Genomic DNA, 21,473 nt, shown 5'->3' with positions numbered 1-21,473 from the left:
AACTGCTACTGGACTGAGAAACTTGACAAACACGCAATAACGATCAGAATCTAGCTGGGTGGTGTGCACAGAATCAGAAGTGATGCCTATTACCTCGGTTAGCCAGTCGTGAATCTCGAGGGCGGTCGGTTGAACTCGGCGGGTATCCTTGTCAAAGCCAAAAACCAGGGTGTTTTTCCGGATGGTGGTAGACATGGCGCTGCAGCTGTATGGAATCCGGTCAAGTCCGAATCCCGTACAAGATCGGCAAGTTGCTGACGAAAAGGACGACCACAAAAAAAAAAAAAAAAAAATACAATGCACGTGAATCACTCGGAACACAGAAACACACAACGGCAAACAGTAAACACTGGCAACGACACCGGCGACGCGGAGCAACCAGCTAGCACGTCCGACCGCGGCGACAGCGAAAACCGGAATTACGACTGCAAGCAATGTGAATAACTGGAACGCGTGTGTAGGCGTACTACGGTAATTGCTGGCTTCTGGCGCAACTGGCGACTTCACCGACTTCCCACTGACGCTGGTAGCACCCCAACAGCGGACCAGTGCCTCTTCTCCCTTTATCCCGGTGCTGACAGTAATTGCATCCTGTGCCTGCTTCCCCCGATTACGTTCGGTTGAAGCTCCGGAAGGAGGGCGACAAACGAAGGTTGGAAGGCCAAAAGATGGAGGGTCGTGTGCGCAAAAACTTCCCTTCCGGTACCGGGAATCGAACCCGGGCCTCCTGGGTGAAAGCCAGGTATCCTAGCCACTAGACCACACCGGATTTGCTCGAGAAACGTGAGATTTACTCCCTCTCCTCTCGCATTTCGTGCTGAATCCGGACTCAGTGTTGTTCTCTGTTTGCGAGCATTTTTGCGCGTGCAGACTGGCATGGCGCACAGCTCGAAACTGTCTATTCATTGCTGTTTGCATCATATTTCACTCATAACAGGGGAGGAGAATGATCAAAGTTGTACCTTGCCATAATGGGAAGTAAACATTGTGACGCTGAGGCGTGGACTCCTTGTGGATAACAAACGACAATTAAGTTCGTTCACTAGCAATAGCAACGCCGTTAATTCAGCCGTGATGTACAGCAAATTAAATGCCCCGGGTGAGGATCGAACTCACGACCTTAAGATTATGAGACTTACGCGCTACCTACTGCGCTACCGAGGCTCGTTGCAACCATCATCCCAGGAATCTTGGTAAGTCTCACATATTAGAGATAGACAGTTTGCGCTTTCTCAGGAATCTGTTGTGTCGCTACGCGTGCTTTCCCGACTTGCTAGAGTAAACTGCTGCCGCAGCTTTTTTAACGACGGAAAGCAGCACTGCCTGAGGTTATAGTACATCGCCCTTGCGGCACCTGAACACAGCGGCCTGTAGGGCCAGGCCGACGCTGGAGTTCAGTAACAGCACGCGGCCGTCCAAGTAGGGTCTCTTGCGTGCTGCATGTTTGGTTCTTCTCACAGCGAATCCTGCTATACATTCCTGAGGCTGGCGCACCTCAAGCGAGCAATCGGCGCGGCAGCACTATAGCGAGAACAGCAAAACGATGCATCGGCCGGGAATCGAAGCCGGGCCGCCCGCGTGGTAGTCGAACAACCTACCACTTTTTTAGTTGTTGTTCTCATTTTGTTAGTTGCATTTGTTGGGGGCGGACGTCCGATGACGTCCGTGCTTCCCGAGCATATTCCCGAGCAGCTGTCTGCAGGGAAAGTGGGATTGCCACCCAGCGACGTCGGATACAACCGAAAAAAGTGCTACACACGCGGAGTCCCCCACTACACTGCCTCAAAGCGACCGCTCGTCACTATTGTGTGAGTAACGTTGCGGCCGCGGCGACGAGCCTTGCCCAAAGACGCAGCGTGCGTGGAGGCGCTGCCCGAATGCACCCTCCTACCTCGTAAAGCGCCTACAGCTACTATCACCGTGGGCCACTGCCGGCGGGCGGGAAGCCGACACAGCGCGGCGTTGCGAGCAGCGGCTGTGCGGTGGTAGTGTAATGGTGAGCATAGTTGCCTTCCGAGCAGTTGAGCCGCGTTCGATTCCCGGCCACCGCAACGGGCGCAAATCTATGCGTATGAGTATGTGAGCCACGTGCTGTTGAATTAACGTTTTCTTTCCGTCGTCGCTCCACGCAGGCCATCCTGTAGTATGTCCCGACTTGTCCCGACTTTGCTCGGCTGACGCGAAAGCTGACGCTTGGAATTCGCCCTTATCAAAAGGACAGGCGCTATAAACGACTGTGAGAGGTGAGGTGTAGCGAGGTACCAGAACGACAGGCAAACTGCGAAATTTTCTGCTCTCTCTTCTGAAACAAAAAATAAAAAAACCGACGCAGTCGGTAGGACTCGAACCTACGCTCCCAGAGGGAATCTGATTTCTAGTCAGACGCCTTAACCACTCGGCCACGACTGCTCGTAGCTAAAGCTTCCCTCGAATCGTGAAAAATGCAACCGGTCTGCGCAGAATGTTGACAGGAAACGAACTCGGTGCACTGATTACGGCAGGGCTACCAGCGCTACGAGACGAGCCATTACGGAAGCGTTAAAATCTTCGCACGAACAGGGATTCGAACCCTGGACCCTTAGGTTAAAAGCCTAATGCTCTACCGACTGAGCTATCCGGGCTCACGCTTGTTGTGCATGGAGCGACTGCAAGCAATGTGAATAACTGGAACGCGTGTGTAGGCGTACTACGGTAATTGCTGGCTTCTGGCGCAACTGGCGACTTCACCGACTTCCCACTGACGCTGGTAGCACCCCAACAGCGGACCAGTGCCTCTTCTCCCTTTATCCCGGTGCTGACAGTAATTGCATCCTGTGCCTGCTTCCCCCAATTACGTTCGGTTGAAGCTCCGGAAGGAGGGCGACAAACGAAGGTTGGAAGGCCAAAAGATGGAGGGTCGTGTGCGCAAAAACTTCCCTTCCGGTACCGGGAATCGAACCCGGGCCTCCTGGGTGAAAGCCAGGTATCCTAGCCACTAGACCACACCGGATTTGCTCGAGAAACGTGAGATTTACTCCCTCTCCTCTCGCATTTCGTGCTGAATCCGGACTCAGTGTTGTTCTCTGTTTGCGAGCATTTTTGCGCGTGCAGACTGGCATGGCGCACAGCTCGAAACTGTCTATTCATTGCTGTTTGCATCATATTTCACTCATAACAGGGGAGGAGAATGATCAAAGTTGTACCTTGCCATAATGGGAAGTAAACATTGTGACGCTGAGGCGTGGACTCCTTGTGGATAACAAACGACAATTAAGTTCGTTCACTAGCAATAGCAACGCCGTTAATTCAGCCGTGATGTACAGCAAATTAAATGCCCCGGGTGAGGATCGAACTCACGACCTTAAGATTATGAGACTTACGCGCTACCTACTGCGCTACCGAGGCTCGTTGCAACCATCATCCCAGGAATCTTGGTAAGTCTCACATATTAGAGATAGACAGTTTGCGCTTTCTCAGGAATCTGTTGTGTCGCTACGCGTGCTTTCCCGACTTGCTAGAGTAAACTGCTGCCGCAGCTTTTTTAACGACGGAAAGCAGCACTGCCTGAGGTTATAGTACATCGCCCTTGCGGCACCTGAACACAGCGGCCTGTAGGGCCAGGCCGACGCTGGAGTTCAGTAACAGCACGCGGCCGTCCAAGTAGGGTCTCTTGCGTGCTGCATGTTTGGTTCTTCTCACAGCGAATCCTGCTATACATTCCTGAGGCTGGCGCACCTCAAGCGAGCAATCGGCGCGGCAGCACTATAGCGAGAACAGCAAAACGATGCATCGGCCGGGAATCGAAGCCGGGCCGCCCGCGTGGTAGTCGAACAACCTACCACTTTTTTAGTTGTTGTTCTCATTTTGTTAGTTGCATTTGTTGGGGGCGGACGTCCGATGACGTCCGTGCTTCCCGAGCATATTCCCGAGCAGCTGTCTGCAGGGAAAGTGGGATTGCCACCCAGCGACGTCGGATACAACCGAAAAAAGTGCTACACACGCGGAGTCCCCCACTACACTGCCTCAAAGCGACCGCTCGTCACTATTGTGTGAGTAACGTTGCGGCCGCGGCGACGAGCCTTGCCCAAAGACGCAGCGTGCGTGGAGGCGCTGCCCGAATGCACCCTCCTACCTCGTAAAGCGCCTACAGCTACTATCACCGTGGGCCACTGCCGGCGGGCGGGAAGCCGACACAGCGCGGCGTTGCGAGCAGCGGCTGTGCGGTGGTAGTGTAATGGTGAGCATAGTTGCCTTCCGAGCAGTTGAGCCGCGTTCGATTCCCGGCCACCGCAACGGGCGCAAATCTATGCGTATGAGTATGTGAGCCACGTGCTGTTGAATTAACGTTTTCTTTCCGTCGTCGCTCCACGCAGGCCATCCTGTAGTATGTCCCGACTTTGCTCGGCTGACGCGAAAGCTGACGCTTGGAATTCGCCCTTATCAAAAGGACAGGCGCTATAAACGACTGTGAGAGGTGAGGTGTAGCGAGGTACCAGAACGACAGGCAAACTGCGAAATTTTCTGCTCTCTCTTCTGAAACAAAAAATAAAAAAACCGACGCAGTCGGTAGGACTCGAACCTACGCTCCCAGAGGGAATCTGATTTCTAGTCAGACGCCTTAACCACTCGGCCACGACTGCTCGTAGCTAAAGCTTCCCTCGAATCGTGAAAAATGCAACCGGTCTGCGCAGAATGTTGACAGGAAACGAACTCGGTGCACTGATTACGGCAGGGCTACCAGCGCTACGAGACGAGCCATTACGGAAGCGTTAAAATCTTCGCACGAACAGGGATTCGAACCCTGGACCCTTAGGTTAAAAGCCTAATGCTCTACCGACTGAGCTATCCGGGTTCACGCTTGTTGTGCATGGAGCGACTGCAAGCAATGTGAATAACTGGAACGCGCGTGTAGGCGTACTACGGTAATTGCTGGCTTCTGGCGCAACTGGCGACTTCACCGACTTCCCACTGACGCTGGTAGCACCCCAACAGCGGACCAGTGCCTCTTCTCCCTTTATCCCGGTGCTGACAGTAATTGCATCCTGTGCCTGCTTCCCCCGATTACGTTCGGTTGAAGCTCCGGAAGGAGGGCGACAAACGAAGGTTGGAAGGCCAAAAGATGGAGGGTCGTGTGCGCAAAAACTTCCCTTACGGTACCGGGAATCGAACCCGGGCCTCCTGGGTGAAAGCCAGGTATCCTAGCCACTAGACCACACCGGATTTGCTCGAGAAACGTGAGATTTACTCCCTCTCCTCTCGCATTTCGTGCTGAATCCGGACTCAGTGTTGTTCTCTGTTTGCGAGCATTTTTGCGCGTGCAGACTGGCATGGCGCACAGCTCGAAACTGTCTATTCATTGCTGTTTGCATCATATTTCACTCATAACAGGGGAGGAGAATGATCAAAGTTGTACCTTGCCATAATGGGAAGTAAACATTGTGACGCTGAGGCGTGGACTCCTTGTGGATAACAAACGACAATTAAGTTCGTTCACTAGCAATAGCAACGCCGTTAATTCAGCCGTGATGTACAGCAAATTAAATGCCCCGGGTGAGGATCGAACTCACGACCTTAAGATTATGAGACTTACGCGCTACCTACTGCGCTACCGAGGCTCGTTGCAACCATCATCCCAGGAATCTTGGTAAGTCTCACATATTAGAGATAGACAGTTTGCGCTTTCTCAGGAATCTGTTGTGTCGCTACGCGTGCTTTCCCGACTTGCTAGAGTAAACTGCTGCCGCAGCTTTTTTAACGACGGAAAGCAGCACTGCCTGAGGTTATAGTACATCGCCCTTGCGGCACCTGAACACAGCGGCCTGTAGGGCCAGGCCGACGCTGGAGTTCAGTAACAGCACGCGGCCGTCCAAGTAGGGTCTCTTGCGTGCTGCATGTTTGGTTCTTCTCACAGCGAATCCTGCTATACATTCCTGAGGCTGGCGCACCTCAAGCGAGCAATCGGCGCGGCAGCACTATAGCGAGAACAGCAAAACGATGCATCGGCCGGGAATCGAAGCCGGGCCGCCCGCGTGGTAGTCGAACAACCTACCACTTTTTTAGTTGTTGTTCTCATTTTGTTAGTTGCATTTGTTGGGGGCGGACGTCCGATGACGTCCGTGCTTCCCGAGCATATTCCCGAGCAGCTGTCTGCAGGGAAAGTGGGATTGCCACCCAGCGACGTCGGATACAACCGAAAAAAGTGCTACACACGCGGAGTCCCCCACTACACTGCCTCAAAGCGACCGCTCGTCACTATTGTGTGAGTAACGTTGCGGCCGCGGCGACGAGCCTTGCCCAAAGACGCAGCGTGCGTGGAGGCGCTGCCCGAATGCACCCTCCTACCTCGTAAAGCGCCTACAGCTACTATCACCGTGGGCCACTGCCGGCGGGCGGGAAGCCGACACAGCGCGGCGTTGCGAGCAGCGGCTGTGCGGTGGTAGTGTAATGGTGAGCATAGTTGCCTTCCGAGCAGTTGAGCCGCGTTCGATTCCCGGCCACCGCAACGGGCGCAAATCTATGCGTATGAGTATGTGAGCCACGTGCTGTTGAATTAACGTTTTCTTTCCGTCGTCGCTCCACGCAGGCCATCCTGTAGTATGTCCCGACTTGTCCCGACTTTGCTCGGCTGACGCGAAAGCTGACGCTTGGAATTCGCCCTTATCAAAAGGACAGGCGCTATAAACGACTGTGAGAGGTGAGGTGTAGCGAGGTACCAGAACGACAGGCAAACTGCGAAATTTTCTGCTCTCTCTTCTGAAACAAAAAATAAAAAAACCGACGCAGTCGGTAGGACTCGAACCTACGCTCCCAGAGGGAATCTGATTTCTAGTCAGACGCCTTAACCACTCGGCCACGACTGCTCGTAGCTAAAGCTTCCCTCGAATCGTGAAAAATGCAACCGGTCTGCGCAGAATGTTGACAGGAAACGAACTCGGTGCACTGATTACGGCAGGGCTACCAGCGCTACGAGACGAGCCATTACGGAAGCGTTAAAATCTTCGCACGAACAGGGATTCGAACCCTGGACCCTTAGGTTAAAAGCCTAATGCTCTACCGACTGAGCTATCCGGGTTCACGCTTGTTGTGCATGGAGCGACTGCAAGCAATGTGAATAACTGGAACGCGTGTGTAGGCGTACTACGGTAATTGCTGGCTTCTGGCGCAACTGGCGACTTCACCGACTTCCCACTGACGCTGGTAGCACCCCAACAGCGGACCAGTGCCTCTTCTCCCTTTATCCCGGTGCTGACAGTAATTGCATCCTGTGCCTGCTTCCCCCGATTACGTTCGGTTGAAGCTCCGGAAGGAGGGCGACAAACGAAGGTTGGAAGGCCAAAACATGGAGGGTCGTGTGCGCAAAAACTTCCCTTACGGTACCGGGAATCGAACCCGGGCCTCCTGGGTGAAAGCCAGGTATCCTAGCCACTAGACCACACCGGATTTGCTCGAGAAACGTGAGATTTACTCCCTCTCCTCTCGCATTTCGTGCTGAATCCGGACTCAGTGTTGTTCTCTGTTTGCGAGCATTTTTGCGCGTGCAGACTGGCATGGCGCACAGCTCGAAACTGTCTATTCATTGCTGTTTGCATCATATTTCACTCATAACAGGGGAGGAGAATGATCAAAGTTGTACCTTGCCATAATGGGAAGTAAACATTGTGACGCTGAGGCGTGGACTCCTTGTGGATAACAAACGACAATTAAGTTCGTTCACTAGCAATAGCAACGCCGTTAATTCAGCCGTGATGTACAGCAAATTAAATGCCCCGGGTGAGGATCGAACTCACGACCTTAAGATTATGAGACTTACGCGCTACCTACTGCGCTACCGAGGCTCGTTGCAACCATCATCCCAGGAATCTTGGTAAGTCTCACATATTAGAGATAGACAGTTTGCGCTTTCTCAGGAATCTGTTGTGTCGCTACGCGTGCTTTCCCGACTTGCTAGAGTAAACTGCTGCCGCAGCTTTTTTAACGACGGAAAGCAGCACTGCCTGAGGTTATAGTACATCGCCCTTGCGGCACCTGAACACAGCGGCCTGTAGGGCCAGGCCGACGCTGGAGTTCAGTAACAGCACGCGGCCGTCCAAGTAGGGTCTCTTGCGTGCTGCATGTTTGGTTCTTCTCACAGCGAATCCTGCTATACATTCCTGAGGCTGGCGCACCTCAAGCGAGCAATCGGCGCGGCAGCACTATAGCGAGAACAGCAAAACGATGCATCGGCCGGGAATCGAAGCCGGGCCGCCCGCGTGGTAGTCGAACAACCTACCACTTTTTTAGTTGTTGTTCTCATTTTGTTAGTTGCATTTGTTGGGGGCGGACGTCCGATGACGTCCGTGCTTCCCGAGCATATTCCCGAGCAGCTGTCTGCAGGGAAAGTGGGATTGCCACCCAGCGACGTCGGATACAACCGAAAAAAGTGCTACACACGCGGAGTCCCCCACTACACTGCCTCAAAGCGACCGCTCGTCACTATTGTGTGAGTAACGTTGCGGCCGCGGCGACGAGCCTTGCCCAAAGACGCAGCGTGCGTGGAGGCGCTGCCCGAATGCACCCTCCTACCTCGTAAAGCGCCTACAGCTACTATCACCGTGGGCCACTGCCGGCGGGCGGGAAGCCGACACAGCGCGGCGTTGCGAGCAGCGGCTGTGCGGTGGTAGTGTAATGGTGAGCATAGTTGCCTTCCGAGCAGTTGAGCCGCGTTCGATTCCCGGCCACCGCAACGGGCGCAAATCTATGCGTATGAGTATGTGAGCCACGTGCTGTTGAATTAACGTTTTCTTTCCGTCGTCGCTCCACGCAGGCCATCCTGTAGTATGTCCCGACTTGTCCCGACTTTGCTCGGCTGACGCGAAAGCTGACGCTTGGAATTCGCCCTTATCAAAAGGACAGGCGCTATAAACGACTGTGAGAGGTGAGGTGTAGCGAGGTACCAGAACGACAGGCAAACTGCGAAATTTTCTGCTCTCTCTTCTGAAACAAAAAATAAAAAAACCGACGCAGTCGGTAGGACTCGAACCTACGCTCCCAGAGGGAATCTGATTTCTAGTCAGACGCCTTAACCACTCGGCCACGACTGCTCGTAGCTAAAGCTTCCCTCGAATCGTGAAAAATGCAACCGGTCTGCGCAGAATGTTGACAGGAAACGAACTCGGTGCACTGATTACGGCAGGGCTACCAGCGCTACGAGACGAGCCATTACGGAAGCGTTAAAATCTTCGCACGAACAGGGATTCGAACCCTGGACCCTTAGGTTAAAAGCCTAATGCTCTACCGACTGAGCTATCCGGGCTCACGCTTGTTGTGCATGGAGCGACTGCAAGCAATGTGAATAACTGGAACGCGTGTGTAGGCGTACTACGGTAATTGCTGGCTTCTGGCGCAACTGGCGACTTCACCGACTTCCCACTGACGCTGGTAGCACCCCAACAGCGGACCAGTGCCTCTTCTCCCTTTATCCCGGTGCTGACAGTAATTGCATCCTGTGCCTGCTTCCCCCAATTACGTTCGGTTGAAGCTCCGGAAGGAGGGCGACAAACGAAGGTTGGAAGGCCAAAAGATGGAGGGTCGTGTGCGCAAAAACTTCCCTTCCGGTACCGGGAATCGAACCCGGGCCTCCTGGGTGAAAGCCAGGTATCCTAGCCACTAGACCACACCGGATTTGCTCGAGAAACGTGAGATTTACTCCCTCTCCTCTCGCATTTCGTGCTGAATCCGGACTCAGTGTTGTTCTCTGTTTGCGAGCATTTTTGCGCGTGCAGACTGGCATGGCGCACAGCTCGAAACTGTCTATTCATTGCTGTTTGCATCATATTTCACTCATAACAGGGGAGGAGAATGATCAAAGTTGTACCTTGCCATAATGGGAAGTAAACATTGTGACGCTGAGGCGTGGACTCCTTGTGGATAACAAACGACAATTAAGTTCGTTCACTAGCAATAGCAACGCCGTTAATTCAGCCGTGATGTACAGCAAATTAAATGCCCCGGGTGAGGATCGAACTCACGACCTTAAGATTATGAGACTTACGCGCTACCTACTGCGCTACCGAGGCTCGTTGCAACCATCATCCCAGGAATCTTGGTAAGTCTCACATATTAGAGATAGACAGTTTGCGCTTTCTCAGGAATCTGTTGTGTCGCTACGCGTGCTTTCCCGACTTGCTAGAGTAAACTGCTGCCGCAGCTTTTTTAACGACGGAAAGCAGCACTGCCTGAGGTTATAGTACATCGCCCTTGCGGCACCTGAACACAGCGGCCTGTAGGGCCAGGCCGACGCTGGAGTTCAGTAACAGCACGCGGCCGTCCAAGTAGGGTCTCTTGCGTGCTGCATGTTTGGTTCTTCTCACAGCGAATCCTGCTATACATTCCTGAGGCTGGCGCACCTCAAGCGAGCAATCGGCGCGGCAGCACTATAGCGAGAACAGCAAAACGATGCATCGGCCGGGAATCGAAGCCGGGCCGCCCGCGTGGTAGTCGAACAACCTACCACTTTTTTAGTTGTTGTTCTCATTTTGTTAGTTGCATTTGTTGGGGGCGGACGTCCGATGACGTCCGTGCTTCCCGAGCATATTCCCGAGCAGCTGTCTGCAGGGAAAGTGGGATTGCCACCCAGCGACGTCGGATACAACCGAAAAAAGTGCTACACACGCGGAGTCCCCCACTACACTGCCTCAAAGCGACCGCTCGTCACTATTGTGTGAGTAACGTTGCGGCCGCGGCGACGAGCCTTGCCCAAAGACGCAGCGTGCGTGGAGGCGCTGCCCGAATGCACCCTCCTACCTCGTAAAGCGCCTACAGCTACTATCACCGTGGGCCACTGCCGGCGGGCGGGAAGCCGACACAGCGCGGCGTTGCGAGCAGCGGCTGTGCGGTGGTAGTGTAATGGTGAGCATAGTTGCCTTCCGAGCAGTTGAGCCGCGTTCGATTCCCGGCCACCGCAACGGGCGCAAATCTATGCGTATGAGTATGTGAGCCACGTGCTGTTGAATTAACGTTTTCTTTCCGTCGTCGCTCCACGCAGGCCATCCTGTAGTATGTCCCGACTTTGCTCGGCTGACGCGAAAGCTGACGCTTGGAATTCGCCCTTATCAAAAGGACAGGCGCTATAAACGACTGTGAGAGGTGAGGTGTAGCGAGGTACCAGAACGACAGGCAAACTGCGAAATTTTCTGCTCTCTCTTCTGAAACAAAAAATAAAAAAACCGACGCAGTCGGTAGGACTCGAACCTACGCTCCCAGAGGGAATCTGATTTCTAGTCAGACGCCTTAACCACTCGGCCACGACTGCTCGTAGCTAAAGCTTCCCTCGAATCGTGAAAAATGCAACCGGTCTGCGCAGAATGTTGACAGGAAACGAACTCGGTGCACTGATTACGGCAGGGCTACCAGCGCTACGAGACGAGCCATTACGGAAGCGTTAAAATCTTCGCACGAACAGGGATTCGAACCCTGGACCCTTAGGTTAAAAGCCTAATGCTCTACCGACTGAGCTATCCGGGTTCACGCTTGTTGTGCATGGAGCGACTGCAAGCAATGTGAATAACTGGAACGCGCGTGTAGGCGTACTACGGTAATTGCTGGCTTCTGGCGCAACTGGCGACTTCACCGACTTCCCACTGACGCTGGTAGCACCCCAACAGCGGACCAGTGCCTCTTCTCCCTTTATCCCGGTGCTGACAGTAATTGCATCCTGTGCCTGCTTCCCCCGATTACGTTCGGTTGAAGCTCCGGAAGGAGGGCGACAAACGAAGGTTGGAAGGCCAAAAGATGGAGGGTCGTGTGCGCAAAAACTTCCCTTACGGTACCGGGAATCGAACCCGGGCCTCCTGGGTGAAAGCCAGGTATCCTAGCCACTAGACCACACCGGATTTGCTCGAGAAACGTGAGATTTACTCCCTCTCCTCTCGCATTTCGTGCTGAATCCGGACTCAGTGTTGTTCTCTGTTTGCGAGCATTTTTGCGCGTGCAGACTGGCATGGCGCACAGCTCGAAACTGTCTATTCATTGCTGTTTGCATCATATTTCACTCATAACAGGGGAGGAGAATGATCAAAGTTGTACCTTGCCATAATGGGAAGTAAACATTGTGACGCTGAGGCGTGGACTCCTTGTGGATAACAAACGACAATTAAGTTCGTTCACTAGCAATAGCAACGCCGTTAATTCAGCCGTGATGTACAGCAAATTAAATGCCCCGGGTGAGGATCGAACTCACGACCTTAAGATTATGAGACTTACGCGCTACCTACTGCGCTACCGAGGCTCGTTGCAACCATCATCCCAGGAATCTTGGTAAGTCTCACATATTAGAGATAGACAGTTTGCGCTTTCTCAGGAATCTGTTGTGTCGCTACGCGTGCTTTCCCGACTTGCTAGAGTAAACTGCTGCCGCAGCTTTTTTAACGACGGAAAGCAGCACTGCCTGAGGTTATAGTACATCGCCCTTGCGGCACCTGAACACAGCGGCCTGTAGGGCCAGGCCGACGCTGGAGTTCAGTAACAGCACGCGGCCGTCCAAGTAGGGTCTCTTGCGTGCTGCATGTTTGGTTCTTCTCACAGCGAATCCTGCTATACATTCCTGAGGCTGGCGCACCTCAAGCGAGCAATCGGCGCGGCAGCACTATAGCGAGAACAGCAAAACGATGCATCGGCCGGGAATCGAAGCCGGGCCGCCCGCGTGGTAGTCGAACAACCTACCACTTTTTTAGTTGTTGTTCTCATTTTGTTAGTTGCATTTGTTGGGGGCGGACGTCCGATGACGTCCGTGCTTCCCGAGCATATTCCCGAGCAGCTGTCTGCAGGGAAAGTGGGATTGCCACCCAGCGACGTCGGATACAACCGAAAAAAGTGCTACACACGCGGAGTCCCCCACTACACTGCCTCAAAGCGACCGCTCGTCACTATTGTGTGAGTAACGTTGCGGCCGCGGCGACGAGCCTTGCCCAAAGACGCAGCGTGCGTGGAGGCGCTGCCCGAATGCACCCTCCTACCTCGTAAAGCGCCTACAGCTACTATCACCGTGGGCCACTGCCGGCGGGCGGGAAGCCGACACAGCGCGGCGTTGCGAGCAGCGGCTGTGCGGTGGTAGTGTAATGGTGAGCATAGTTGCCTTCCGAGCAGTTGAGCCGCGTTCGATTCCCGGCCACCGCAACGGGCGCAAATCTATGCGTATGAGTATGTGAGCCACGTGCTGTTGAATTAACGTTTTCTTTCCGTCGTCGCTCCACGCAGGCCATCCTGTAGTATGTCCCGACTTGTCCCGACTTTGCTCGGCTGACGCGAAAGCTGACGCTTGGAATTCGCCCTTATCAAAAGGACAGGCGCTATAAACGACTGTGAGAGGTGAGGTGTAGCGAGGTACCAGAACGACAGGCAAACTGCGAAATTTTCTGCTCTCTCTTCTGAAACAAAAAATAAAAAAACCGACGCAGTCGGTAGGACTCGAACCTACGCTCCCAGAGGGAATCTGATTTCTAGTCAGACGCCTTAACCACTCGGCCACGACTGCTCGTAGCTAAAGCTTCCCTCGAATCGTGAAAAATGCAACCGGTCTGCGCAGAATGTTGACAGGAAACGAACTCGGTGCACTGATTACGGCAGGGCTACCAGCGCTACGAGACGAGCCATTACGGAAGCGTTAAAATCTTCGCACGAACAGGGATTCGAACCCTGGACCCTTAGGTTAAAAGCCTAATGCTCTACCGACTGAGCTATCCGGGTTCACGCTTGTTGTGCATGGAGCGACTGCAAGCAATGTGAATAACTGGAACGCGTGTGTAGGCGTACTACGGTAATTGCTGGCTTCTGGCGCAACTGGCGACTTCACCGACTTCCCACTGACGCTGGTAGCACCCCAACAGCGGACCAGTGCCTCTTCTCCCTTTATCCCGGTGCTGACAGTAATTGCATCCTGTGCCTGCTTCCCCCGATTACGTTCGGTTGAAGCTCCGGAAGGAGGGCGACAAACGAAGGTTGGAAGGCCAAAACATGGAGGGTCGTGTGCGCAAAAACTTCCCTTCCGGTACCGGGAATCGAACCCGGGCCTCCTGGGTGAAAGCCAGGTATCCTAGCCACTAGACCACACCGGATTTGCTCGAGAAACGTGAGATTTACTCCCTCTCCTCTCGCATTTCGTGCTGAATCCGGACTCAGTGTTGTTCTCTGTTTGCGAGCATTTTTGCGCGTGCAGACTGGCATGGCGCACAGCTCGAAACTGTCTATTCATTGCTGTTTGCATCATATTTCACTCATAACAGGGGAGGAGAATGATCAAAGTTGTACCTTGCCATAATGGGAAGTAAACATTGTGACGCTGAGGCGTGGACTCCTTGTGGATAACAAACGACAATTAAGTTCGTTCACTAGCAATAGCAACGCCGTTAATTCAGCCGTGATGTACAGCAAATTAAATGCCCCGGGTGAGGATCGAACTCACGACCTTAAGATTATGAGACTTACGCGCTACCTACTGCGCTACCGAGGCTCGTTGCAACCATCATCCCAGGAATCTTGGTAAGTCTCACATATTAGAGATAGACAGTTTGCGCTTTCTCAGGAATCTGTTGTGTCGCTACGCGTGCTTTCCCGACTTGCTAGAGTAAACTGCTGCCGCAGCTTTTTTAACGACGGAAAGCAGCACTGCCTGAGGTTATAGTACATCGCCCTTGCGGCACCTGAACACAGCGGCCTGTAGGGCCAGGCCGACGCTGGAGTTCAGTAACAGCACGCGGCCGTCCAAGTAGGGTCTCTTGCGTGCTGCATGTTTGGTTCTTCTCACAGCGAATCCTGCTATACATTCCTGAGGCTGGCGCACCTCAAGCGAGCAATCGGCGCGGCAGCACTATAGCGAGAACAGCAAAACGATGCATCGGCCGGGAATCGAAGCCGGGCCGCCCGCGTGGTAGTCGAACAACCTACCACTTTTTTAGTTGTTGTTCTCATTTTGTTAGTTGCATTTGTTGGGGGCGGACGTCCGATGACGTCCGTGCTTCCCGAGCATATTCCCGAGCAGCTGTCTGCAGGGAAAGTGGGATTGCCACCCAGCGACGTCGGATACAACCGAAAAAAGTGCTACACACGCGGAGTCCCCCACTACACTGCCTCAAAGCGACCGCTCGTCACTATTGTGTGAGTAACGTTGCGGCCGCGGCGACGAGCCTTGCCCAAAGACGCAGCGTGCGTGGAGGCGCTGCCCGAATGCACCCTCCTACCTCGTAAAGCGCCTACAGCTACTATCACCGTGGGCCACTGCCGGCGGGCGGGAAGCCGACACAGCGCGGCGTTGCGAGCAGCGGCTGTGCGGTGGTAGTGTAATGGTGAGCATAGTTGCCTTCCGAGCAGTTGAGCCGCGTTCGATTCCCGGCCACCGCAACGGGCGCAAATCTATGCGTATGAGTATGTGAGCCACGTGCTGTTGAATTAACGTTTTCTTTCCGTCGTCGCTCCACGCAGGCCATCCTGTAGTATGTCCCGACTTGTCCCGACTTTGCTCGGCTGACGCGAAAGCTGACGCTTGGAATTCGCCCTTATCAAAAGGACAGGCGCTATAAACGACTGTGAGAGGTGAGGTGTAGCGAGGTACCAGAACGACAGGCAAACTGCGAAATTTTCTGCTCTCTCTTCTGAAACAAAAAATAAAAAAACCGACGCAGTCGGTAGGACTCGAACCTACGCTCCCAGAGGGAATCTGATTTCTAGTCAGACGCCTTAACCACTCGGCCACGACTGCTCGTAGCTAAAGCTTCCCTCGAATCGTGAAAAATGCAACCGGTCTGCGCAGAATGTTGACAGGAAACGAACTCGGTGCACTGATTACGGCAGGGCTACCAGCGCTACGAGACGAGCCATTACGGAAGCGTTAAAATCTTCGCACGAACAGGGATTCGAACCCTGGACCCTTAGGTTAAAAGCCTAATGCTCTACCGACTGAGCTATCCGGGTTCACGCTTGTTGTGCATGGAGCGACTGCAAGCAATGTGAATAACTGGAACGCGTGTGTAGGCGTACTACGGTAATTGCTGGCTTCTGGCGCAACTGGCGACTTCACCGACTTCCCACTGACGCTGGTAGCACCCCAACAGCGGACCAGTGCCTCTTCTCCCTTTATCCCGGTGCTGACAGTAATTGCATCCTGTGCCTGCTTCCCCCGATTACGTTCGGTTGAAGCTCCGGAAGGAGGGCGACAAACGAAGGTTGGAAGGCCAAAACATGGAGGGTCGTGTGCGCAAAAACTTCCCTTCCGGTACCGGGAATCGAACCCGGGCCTCCTGGGTGAAAGCCAGGTATCCTAGCCACTAGACCACACCGGATTTGCTCGAGAAACGTGAGATTTACTCCCTCTCCTCTCGCATTTCGTGCTGAATCCGGACTCAGTGTTGTTCTCTGTTTGCGAGCATTTTTGCGCGTGCAGACTGGCATGGCGCACAGCTCGAAACTGTCTATTCATTGCTGTTTGCATCATATTTCACTCATAACAGGGGAGGAGAATGATCAAAGTTGTACCTTGCCATAATGGGAAGTAAACATTGTGACGCTGAGGCGTGGACTCCTTGTGGATAACAAACGACAATTAAGTTCGTTCACTAGCAATAGCAACGCCGTTAATTCAGCCGTGATGTACAGCAAATTAAATGCCCCGGGTGAGGATCGAACTCACGACCTTAAGATTATGAGACTTACGCGCTACCTACTGCGCTACCGAGGCTCGTTGCAACCATCATCCCAGGAATCTTGGTAAGTCTCACATATTAGAGATAGACAGTTTGCGCTTTCTCAGGAATCTGTTGTGTCGCTACGCGTGCTTTCCCGACTTGCTAGAGTAAACTGCTGCCGCAGCTTTTTTAACGACGGAAAGCAGCACTGCCTGAGGTTATAGTACATCGCCCTTGCGGCACCTGAACACAGCGGCCTGTAGGGCCAGGCCGACGCTGGAGTTCAGTAACAGCACGCGGCCGTCCAAGTAGGGTCTCTTGCGTGCTGCATGTTTGGTTCTTCTCACAGCGAATCCTGCTATACATTCCTGAGGCTGGCGCACCTCAAGCGAGCAATCGGCGCGGCAGCACTATAGCGAGAACAGCAAAACGATGCATCGGCCGGGAATCGAAGCCGGGCCGCCCGCGTGGTAGTCGAACAACCTACCACTTTTTTAGTTGTTGTTCTCATTTTGTTAGTTGCATTTGTTGGGGGCGGACGTCCGATGACGTCCGTGCTTCCCGAGCATATTCCCGAGCAGCTGTCTGCAGGGAAAGTGGGATTGCCACCCAGCGACGTCGGATACAACCGAAAAAAGTGCTACACACGCGGAGTCCCCCACTACACTGCCTCAAAGCGACCGCTCGTCACTATTGTGTGAGTAACGTTGCGGCCGCGGCGACGAGCCTTGCCCAAAGACGCAGCGTGCGTGGAGGCGCTGCCCGAATGCACCCTCCTACCTCGTAAAGCGCCTACAGCTACTATCACCGTGGGCCACTGCCGGCGGGCGGGAAGCCGACACAGCGCGGCGTTGCGAGCAGCGGCTGTGCGGTGGTAGTGTAATGGTGAGCATAGTTGCCTTCCGAGCAGTTGAGCCGCGTTCGATTCCCGGCCACCGCAACGGGCGCAAATCTATGCGTATGAGTATGTGAGCCACGTGCTGTTGAATTAACGTTTTCTTTCCGTCGTCGCTCCACGCAGGCCATCCTGTAGTATGTCCCGACTTGTCCCGACTTTGCTCGGCTGACGCGAAAGCTGACGCTTGGAATTCGCCCTTATCAAAAGGACAGGCGCTATAAACGACTGTGAGAGGTGAGGTGTAGCGAGGTACCAGAACGACAGGCAAACTGCGAAATTTTCTGCTCTCTCTTCTGAAACAAAAAATAAAAAAACCGACGCAGTCGGTAGGACTCGAACCTACGCTCCCAGAGGGAATCTGATTTCTAGTCAGACGCCTTAACCACTCGGCCACGACTGCTCGTAGCTAAAGCTTCCCTCGAATCGTGAAAAATGCAACCGGTCTGCGCAGAATGTTGACAGGAAACGAACTCGGTGCACTGATTACGGCAGGGCTACCAGCGCTACGAGACGAGCCATTACGGAAGCGTTAAAATCTTCGCACGAACAGGGATTCGAACCCTGGACCCTTAGGTTAAAAGCCTAATGCTCTACCGACTGAGCTATCCGGGCTCACGCTTGCTGTGCATGGAGCGACTGCAAGCAATGTGAATAACTGGAACGCGTGTGTAGGCGTACTACGGTAATTGCTGGCTTCTGGCGCAACTGGCGACTTCACCGTTTTCCCACTGACGCTGGTAGCACCCCAACAGCGGACCAGTGCCTCTTCTCCCTTTATCCCGGTGCTGACAGTAATTGCATCCTGTGCCTGCTTCCCCCAATTACGTTCGGTTGAAGCTCCGGAAGGAGGGCGACAAACGAAGGTTGGAAGGCCAAAAGATGGAGGGTCGTGTGCGCAAAAACTTCCCTTCCGGTACCGGGAATCGAACCCGGGCCTCCTGGGTGAAAGCCAGGTATCCTAGCCACTAGACCACACCGGATTTGCTCGAGAAACGTGAGATTTACTCCCTCTCCTCTCGCATTTCGTGCTGAATCCGGACTCAGTGTTGTTCTCTGTTTGCGAGCATTTTTGCGCGTGCAGACTGGCATGGCGCACAGCTCGAAACTGTCTATTCATTGCTGTTTGCATCATATTTCACTCATAACAGGGGAGGAGAATGATCAAAGTTGTACCTTGCCATAATGGGAAGTAAACATTGTGACGCTGAGGCGTGGACTCCTTGTGGATAACAAACGACAATTAAGTTCGTTCACTAGCAATAGCAACGCCGTTAATTCAGCCGTGATGTACAGCAAATTAAATGCCCCGGGTGAGGATCGAACTCACGACCTTAAGATTATGAGACTTACGCGCTACCTACTGCGCTACCGAGGCTCGTTGCAACCATCATCCCAGGAATCTTGGTAAGTCTCACATATTAGAGATAGACAGTTTGCGCTTTCTCAGGAATCTGTTGTGTCGCTACGCGTGCTTTCCCGACTTGCTAGAGTAAACTGCTGCCGCAGCTTTTTTAACGACGGAAAGCAGCACTGCCTGAGGTTATAGTACATCGCCCTTGCGGCACCTGAACACAGCGGCCTGTAGGGCCAGGCCGACGCTGGAGTTCAGTAACAGCACGCGGCCGTCCAAGTAGGGTCTCTTGCGTGCTGCATGTTTGGTTCTTCTCACAGCGAATCCTGCTATACATTCCTGAGGCTGGCGCACCTCAAGCGAGCAATCGGCGCGGCAGCACTATAGCGAGAACAGCAAAACGATGCATCGGCCGGGAATCGAAGCCGGGCCGCCCGCGTGGTAGTCGAACAACCTACCACTTTTTTAGTTGTTGTTCTCATTTTGTTAGTTGCATTTGTTGGGGGCGGACGTCCGATGACGTCCGTGCTTCCCGAGCATATTCCCGAGCAGCTGTCTGCAGGGAAAGTGGGATTGCCACCCAGCGACGTCGGATACAACCGAAAAAAGTGCTACACACGCGGAGTCCCCCACTACACTGCCTCAAAGCGACCGCTCGTCACTATTGTGTGAGTAACGTTGCGGCCGCGGCGACGAGCCTTGCCCAAAGACGCAGCGTGCGTGGAGGCGCTGCCCGAATGCACCCTCCTACCTCGTAAAGCGCCTACAGCTACTATCACCGTGGGCCACTGCCGGCGGGCGGGAAGCCGACACAGCGCGGCGTTGCGAGCAGCGGCTGTGCGGTGGTAGTGTAATGGTGAGCATAGTTGCCTTCCGAGCAGTTGAGCCGCGTTCGATTCCTGGCCACCGCAACGGGCGCAAATCTATGCGTATGAGTATGTGAGCCACGTGCTGTTGAATTAACGTTTTCTTTCCGTCGTCGCTCCACGCAGGCCATCCTGTAGTATGTCCCGACTTGTCCCGACTTTGCTCGGCTGACGCGAAAGCTGACGCTTGGAATTCGCCCTTATCAAAAGGACAGGCGCTATAAACGACTGTGAGAGGTGAGGTGTAGCGAGGTACCAGAACGACAGGCAAACTGCGAAATTTTCTGCTCTCTCTTCTGAAACAAAAAATAAAAAAACCGACGCAGTCGGTAGGACTCGAACCTACGCTCCCAGAGGGAATCTGATTTCTAGTCAGACGCCTTAACCACTCGGCCACGACTGCTCGTAGCTAAAGCTTCCCTCGAATCGTGAAAAATGCAACCGGTCTGCGCAGAATGTTGACAGGAAACGAACTCGGTGCACTGATTACGGCAGGGCTACCAGCGCTACGAGACGAGCCATTACGGAAGCGTTAAAATCTTCGCACGAACAGGGATTCGAACCCTGGACCCTTAGGTTAAAAGCCTAATGCTCTACCGACTGAGCTATCCGGGCTCACGCTTGTTGTGCATGGAGCGACTGCAAGCAATGTGAATAACTGGAACGCGTGTGTAGGCGTACTACGGTAATTGCTGGCTTCTGGCGCAACTGGCGACTTCACCGACTTCCCACTGACGCTGGTAGCACCCCAACAGCGGACCAGTGCCTCTTCTCCCTTTATCCCGGTGCTGACAGTAATTGCATCCTGTGCCTGCTTCCCCCAATTACGTTCGGTTGAAGCTCCGGAAGGAGGGCGACAAACGAAGGTTGGAAGGCCAAAAGATGGAGGGTCGTGTGCGCAAAAACTTCCCTTCCGGTACCGGGAATCGAACCCGGGCCTCCTGGGTGAAAGCCAGGTATCCTAGCCACTAGACCACACCGGATTTGCTCGAGAAACGTGAGATTTACTCCCTCTCCTCTCGCATTTCGTGCTGAATCCGGACTCAGTGTTGTTCTCTGTTTGCGAGCATTTTTGCGCGTGCAGACTGGCATGGCGCACAGCTCGAAACTGTCTATTCATTGCTGTTTGCATCATATTTCACTCATAACAGGGGAGGAGAATGATCAAAGTTGTACCTTGCCATAATGGGAAGTAAACATTGTGACGCTGAGGCGTGGACTCCTTGTGGATAACAAACGACAATTAAGTTCGTTCACTAGCAATAGCAACGCCGTTAATTCAGCCGTGATGTACAGCAAATTAAATGCCCCGGGTGAGGATCGAACTCACGACCTTAAGATTATGAGACTTACGCGCTACCTACTGCGCTACCGAGGCTCGTTGCAACCATCATCCCAGGAATCTTGGTAAGTCTCACATATTAGAGATAGACAGTTTGCGCTTTCTCAGGAATCTGTTGTGTCGCTACGCGTGCTTTCCCGACTTGCTAGAGTAAACTGCTGCCGCAGCTTTTTTAACGACGGAAAGCAGCACTGCCTGAGGTTATAGTACATCGCCCTTGCGGCACCTGAACACAGCGGCCTGTAGGGCCAGGCCGACGCTGGAGTTCAGTAACAGCACGCGGCCGTCCAAGTAGGGTCTCTTGCGTGCTGCATGTTTGGTTCTTCTCACAGCGAATCCTGCTATACATTCCTGAGGCTGGCGCACCTCAAGCGAGCAATCGGCG

General features: G+C 53.6%; 46 non-coding genes across 46 annotated transcripts; 8 read left to right on the top strand and 38 right to left on the bottom strand.

Moving 5' to 3' along the window:
• Positions 1-697: 697 nt before the first annotated feature.
• Trnae-uuc (transfer RNA glutamic acid (anticodon UUC)) lies at positions 698-769 on the bottom strand. Its single transcript has one exon. It is a non-coding gene; the product is annotated as a tRNA-Glu (tRNA).
• Positions 770-1,091: 322 nt separating this feature from the next.
• Positions 1,092-1,164, bottom strand: Trnam-cau (transfer RNA methionine (anticodon CAU)). The gene has a single exon. It is a non-coding gene; the product is annotated as a tRNA-Met (tRNA).
• Positions 1,165-1,979: 815 nt separating this feature from the next.
• Trnag-ucc (transfer RNA glycine (anticodon UCC)) lies at positions 1,980-2,051 on the top strand. The gene has a single exon. It is a non-coding gene; the product is annotated as a tRNA-Gly (tRNA).
• A 276-nt stretch (positions 2,052-2,327) lies between these two features.
• Positions 2,328-2,409, bottom strand: Trnas-aga (transfer RNA serine (anticodon AGA)). Its single transcript has one exon. It is a non-coding gene; the product is annotated as a tRNA-Ser (tRNA).
• Positions 2,410-2,548: 139 nt separating this feature from the next.
• Trnak-uuu (transfer RNA lysine (anticodon UUU)) lies at positions 2,549-2,621 on the bottom strand. Its single transcript has one exon. It is a non-coding gene; the product is annotated as a tRNA-Lys (tRNA).
• Positions 2,622-2,917: 296 nt separating this feature from the next.
• Trnae-uuc (transfer RNA glutamic acid (anticodon UUC)) lies at positions 2,918-2,989 on the bottom strand. Its single transcript has one exon. It is a non-coding gene; the product is annotated as a tRNA-Glu (tRNA).
• Positions 2,990-3,311: 322 nt separating this feature from the next.
• On the bottom strand, positions 3,312-3,384 carry Trnam-cau (transfer RNA methionine (anticodon CAU)). Its single transcript has one exon. It is a non-coding gene; the product is annotated as a tRNA-Met (tRNA).
• An 815-nt stretch (positions 3,385-4,199) lies between these two features.
• Trnag-ucc (transfer RNA glycine (anticodon UCC)) lies at positions 4,200-4,271 on the top strand. The gene has a single exon. It is a non-coding gene; the product is annotated as a tRNA-Gly (tRNA).
• Positions 4,272-4,537: 266 nt separating this feature from the next.
• On the bottom strand, positions 4,538-4,619 carry Trnas-aga (transfer RNA serine (anticodon AGA)). Its single transcript has one exon. It is a non-coding gene; the product is annotated as a tRNA-Ser (tRNA).
• A 139-nt stretch (positions 4,620-4,758) lies between these two features.
• Trnak-uuu (transfer RNA lysine (anticodon UUU)) lies at positions 4,759-4,837 on the bottom strand. The gene has a single exon. It is a non-coding gene; the product is annotated as a tRNA-Lys (tRNA).
• Positions 4,838-5,127: 290 nt separating this feature from the next.
• Positions 5,128-5,199, bottom strand: Trnae-uuc (transfer RNA glutamic acid (anticodon UUC)). Its single transcript has one exon. It is a non-coding gene; the product is annotated as a tRNA-Glu (tRNA).
• A 322-nt stretch (positions 5,200-5,521) lies between these two features.
• Trnam-cau (transfer RNA methionine (anticodon CAU)) lies at positions 5,522-5,594 on the bottom strand. The gene has a single exon. It is a non-coding gene; the product is annotated as a tRNA-Met (tRNA).
• An 815-nt stretch (positions 5,595-6,409) lies between these two features.
• Positions 6,410-6,481, top strand: Trnag-ucc (transfer RNA glycine (anticodon UCC)). The gene has a single exon. It is a non-coding gene; the product is annotated as a tRNA-Gly (tRNA).
• A 276-nt stretch (positions 6,482-6,757) lies between these two features.
• On the bottom strand, positions 6,758-6,839 carry Trnas-aga (transfer RNA serine (anticodon AGA)). Its single transcript has one exon. It is a non-coding gene; the product is annotated as a tRNA-Ser (tRNA).
• Positions 6,840-6,978: 139 nt separating this feature from the next.
• Trnak-uuu (transfer RNA lysine (anticodon UUU)) lies at positions 6,979-7,057 on the bottom strand. Its single transcript has one exon. It is a non-coding gene; the product is annotated as a tRNA-Lys (tRNA).
• A 290-nt stretch (positions 7,058-7,347) lies between these two features.
• On the bottom strand, positions 7,348-7,419 carry Trnae-uuc (transfer RNA glutamic acid (anticodon UUC)). The gene has a single exon. It is a non-coding gene; the product is annotated as a tRNA-Glu (tRNA).
• Positions 7,420-7,741: 322 nt separating this feature from the next.
• Positions 7,742-7,814, bottom strand: Trnam-cau (transfer RNA methionine (anticodon CAU)). Its single transcript has one exon. It is a non-coding gene; the product is annotated as a tRNA-Met (tRNA).
• Positions 7,815-8,629: 815 nt separating this feature from the next.
• On the top strand, positions 8,630-8,701 carry Trnag-ucc (transfer RNA glycine (anticodon UCC)). Its single transcript has one exon. It is a non-coding gene; the product is annotated as a tRNA-Gly (tRNA).
• Positions 8,702-8,977: 276 nt separating this feature from the next.
• Positions 8,978-9,059, bottom strand: Trnas-aga (transfer RNA serine (anticodon AGA)). The gene has a single exon. It is a non-coding gene; the product is annotated as a tRNA-Ser (tRNA).
• A 139-nt stretch (positions 9,060-9,198) lies between these two features.
• Trnak-uuu (transfer RNA lysine (anticodon UUU)) lies at positions 9,199-9,271 on the bottom strand. The gene has a single exon. It is a non-coding gene; the product is annotated as a tRNA-Lys (tRNA).
• Positions 9,272-9,567: 296 nt separating this feature from the next.
• Positions 9,568-9,639, bottom strand: Trnae-uuc (transfer RNA glutamic acid (anticodon UUC)). Its single transcript has one exon. It is a non-coding gene; the product is annotated as a tRNA-Glu (tRNA).
• Positions 9,640-9,961: 322 nt separating this feature from the next.
• Positions 9,962-10,034, bottom strand: Trnam-cau (transfer RNA methionine (anticodon CAU)). Its single transcript has one exon. It is a non-coding gene; the product is annotated as a tRNA-Met (tRNA).
• An 815-nt stretch (positions 10,035-10,849) lies between these two features.
• Trnag-ucc (transfer RNA glycine (anticodon UCC)) lies at positions 10,850-10,921 on the top strand. The gene has a single exon. It is a non-coding gene; the product is annotated as a tRNA-Gly (tRNA).
• Positions 10,922-11,187: 266 nt separating this feature from the next.
• Trnas-aga (transfer RNA serine (anticodon AGA)) lies at positions 11,188-11,269 on the bottom strand. The gene has a single exon. It is a non-coding gene; the product is annotated as a tRNA-Ser (tRNA).
• A 139-nt stretch (positions 11,270-11,408) lies between these two features.
• Positions 11,409-11,487, bottom strand: Trnak-uuu (transfer RNA lysine (anticodon UUU)). Its single transcript has one exon. It is a non-coding gene; the product is annotated as a tRNA-Lys (tRNA).
• Positions 11,488-11,777: 290 nt separating this feature from the next.
• Positions 11,778-11,849, bottom strand: Trnae-uuc (transfer RNA glutamic acid (anticodon UUC)). The gene has a single exon. It is a non-coding gene; the product is annotated as a tRNA-Glu (tRNA).
• A 322-nt stretch (positions 11,850-12,171) lies between these two features.
• Positions 12,172-12,244, bottom strand: Trnam-cau (transfer RNA methionine (anticodon CAU)). The gene has a single exon. It is a non-coding gene; the product is annotated as a tRNA-Met (tRNA).
• An 815-nt stretch (positions 12,245-13,059) lies between these two features.
• On the top strand, positions 13,060-13,131 carry Trnag-ucc (transfer RNA glycine (anticodon UCC)). Its single transcript has one exon. It is a non-coding gene; the product is annotated as a tRNA-Gly (tRNA).
• Positions 13,132-13,407: 276 nt separating this feature from the next.
• Positions 13,408-13,489, bottom strand: Trnas-aga (transfer RNA serine (anticodon AGA)). The gene has a single exon. It is a non-coding gene; the product is annotated as a tRNA-Ser (tRNA).
• A 139-nt stretch (positions 13,490-13,628) lies between these two features.
• Trnak-uuu (transfer RNA lysine (anticodon UUU)) lies at positions 13,629-13,707 on the bottom strand. Its single transcript has one exon. It is a non-coding gene; the product is annotated as a tRNA-Lys (tRNA).
• A 290-nt stretch (positions 13,708-13,997) lies between these two features.
• On the bottom strand, positions 13,998-14,069 carry Trnae-uuc (transfer RNA glutamic acid (anticodon UUC)). The gene has a single exon. It is a non-coding gene; the product is annotated as a tRNA-Glu (tRNA).
• Positions 14,070-14,391: 322 nt separating this feature from the next.
• On the bottom strand, positions 14,392-14,464 carry Trnam-cau (transfer RNA methionine (anticodon CAU)). Its single transcript has one exon. It is a non-coding gene; the product is annotated as a tRNA-Met (tRNA).
• Positions 14,465-15,279: 815 nt separating this feature from the next.
• On the top strand, positions 15,280-15,351 carry Trnag-ucc (transfer RNA glycine (anticodon UCC)). The gene has a single exon. It is a non-coding gene; the product is annotated as a tRNA-Gly (tRNA).
• Positions 15,352-15,627: 276 nt separating this feature from the next.
• On the bottom strand, positions 15,628-15,709 carry Trnas-aga (transfer RNA serine (anticodon AGA)). The gene has a single exon. It is a non-coding gene; the product is annotated as a tRNA-Ser (tRNA).
• A 139-nt stretch (positions 15,710-15,848) lies between these two features.
• Positions 15,849-15,927, bottom strand: Trnak-uuu (transfer RNA lysine (anticodon UUU)). Its single transcript has one exon. It is a non-coding gene; the product is annotated as a tRNA-Lys (tRNA).
• Positions 15,928-16,217: 290 nt separating this feature from the next.
• Trnae-uuc (transfer RNA glutamic acid (anticodon UUC)) lies at positions 16,218-16,289 on the bottom strand. Its single transcript has one exon. It is a non-coding gene; the product is annotated as a tRNA-Glu (tRNA).
• A 322-nt stretch (positions 16,290-16,611) lies between these two features.
• On the bottom strand, positions 16,612-16,684 carry Trnam-cau (transfer RNA methionine (anticodon CAU)). The gene has a single exon. It is a non-coding gene; the product is annotated as a tRNA-Met (tRNA).
• An 815-nt stretch (positions 16,685-17,499) lies between these two features.
• Trnag-ucc (transfer RNA glycine (anticodon UCC)) lies at positions 17,500-17,571 on the top strand. The gene has a single exon. It is a non-coding gene; the product is annotated as a tRNA-Gly (tRNA).
• A 276-nt stretch (positions 17,572-17,847) lies between these two features.
• Positions 17,848-17,929, bottom strand: Trnas-aga (transfer RNA serine (anticodon AGA)). The gene has a single exon. It is a non-coding gene; the product is annotated as a tRNA-Ser (tRNA).
• A 139-nt stretch (positions 17,930-18,068) lies between these two features.
• On the bottom strand, positions 18,069-18,141 carry Trnak-uuu (transfer RNA lysine (anticodon UUU)). The gene has a single exon. It is a non-coding gene; the product is annotated as a tRNA-Lys (tRNA).
• A 296-nt stretch (positions 18,142-18,437) lies between these two features.
• Trnae-uuc (transfer RNA glutamic acid (anticodon UUC)) lies at positions 18,438-18,509 on the bottom strand. Its single transcript has one exon. It is a non-coding gene; the product is annotated as a tRNA-Glu (tRNA).
• A 322-nt stretch (positions 18,510-18,831) lies between these two features.
• Positions 18,832-18,904, bottom strand: Trnam-cau (transfer RNA methionine (anticodon CAU)). The gene has a single exon. It is a non-coding gene; the product is annotated as a tRNA-Met (tRNA).
• A 1,163-nt stretch (positions 18,905-20,067) lies between these two features.
• Trnas-aga (transfer RNA serine (anticodon AGA)) lies at positions 20,068-20,149 on the bottom strand. Its single transcript has one exon. It is a non-coding gene; the product is annotated as a tRNA-Ser (tRNA).
• Positions 20,150-20,288: 139 nt separating this feature from the next.
• On the bottom strand, positions 20,289-20,361 carry Trnak-uuu (transfer RNA lysine (anticodon UUU)). Its single transcript has one exon. It is a non-coding gene; the product is annotated as a tRNA-Lys (tRNA).
• Positions 20,362-20,657: 296 nt separating this feature from the next.
• Trnae-uuc (transfer RNA glutamic acid (anticodon UUC)) lies at positions 20,658-20,729 on the bottom strand. Its single transcript has one exon. It is a non-coding gene; the product is annotated as a tRNA-Glu (tRNA).
• Positions 20,730-21,051: 322 nt separating this feature from the next.
• On the bottom strand, positions 21,052-21,124 carry Trnam-cau (transfer RNA methionine (anticodon CAU)). Its single transcript has one exon. It is a non-coding gene; the product is annotated as a tRNA-Met (tRNA).
• Between the last annotated feature and the right edge of the window lie 349 nt (positions 21,125-21,473).

This window comes from Schistocerca cancellata, unplaced genomic scaffold, assembly GCF_023864275.1.
Source record: "Schistocerca cancellata isolate TAMUIC-IGC-003103 unplaced genomic scaffold, iqSchCanc2.1 HiC_scaffold_638, whole genome shotgun sequence".
Classification (NCBI taxonomy): domain Eukaryota; kingdom Metazoa; phylum Arthropoda; class Insecta; order Orthoptera; family Acrididae; genus Schistocerca; species Schistocerca cancellata.
Note: the sequence above shows the minus strand (reverse complement) of the source record. Positions and strands in the feature narration are given on the sequence as shown.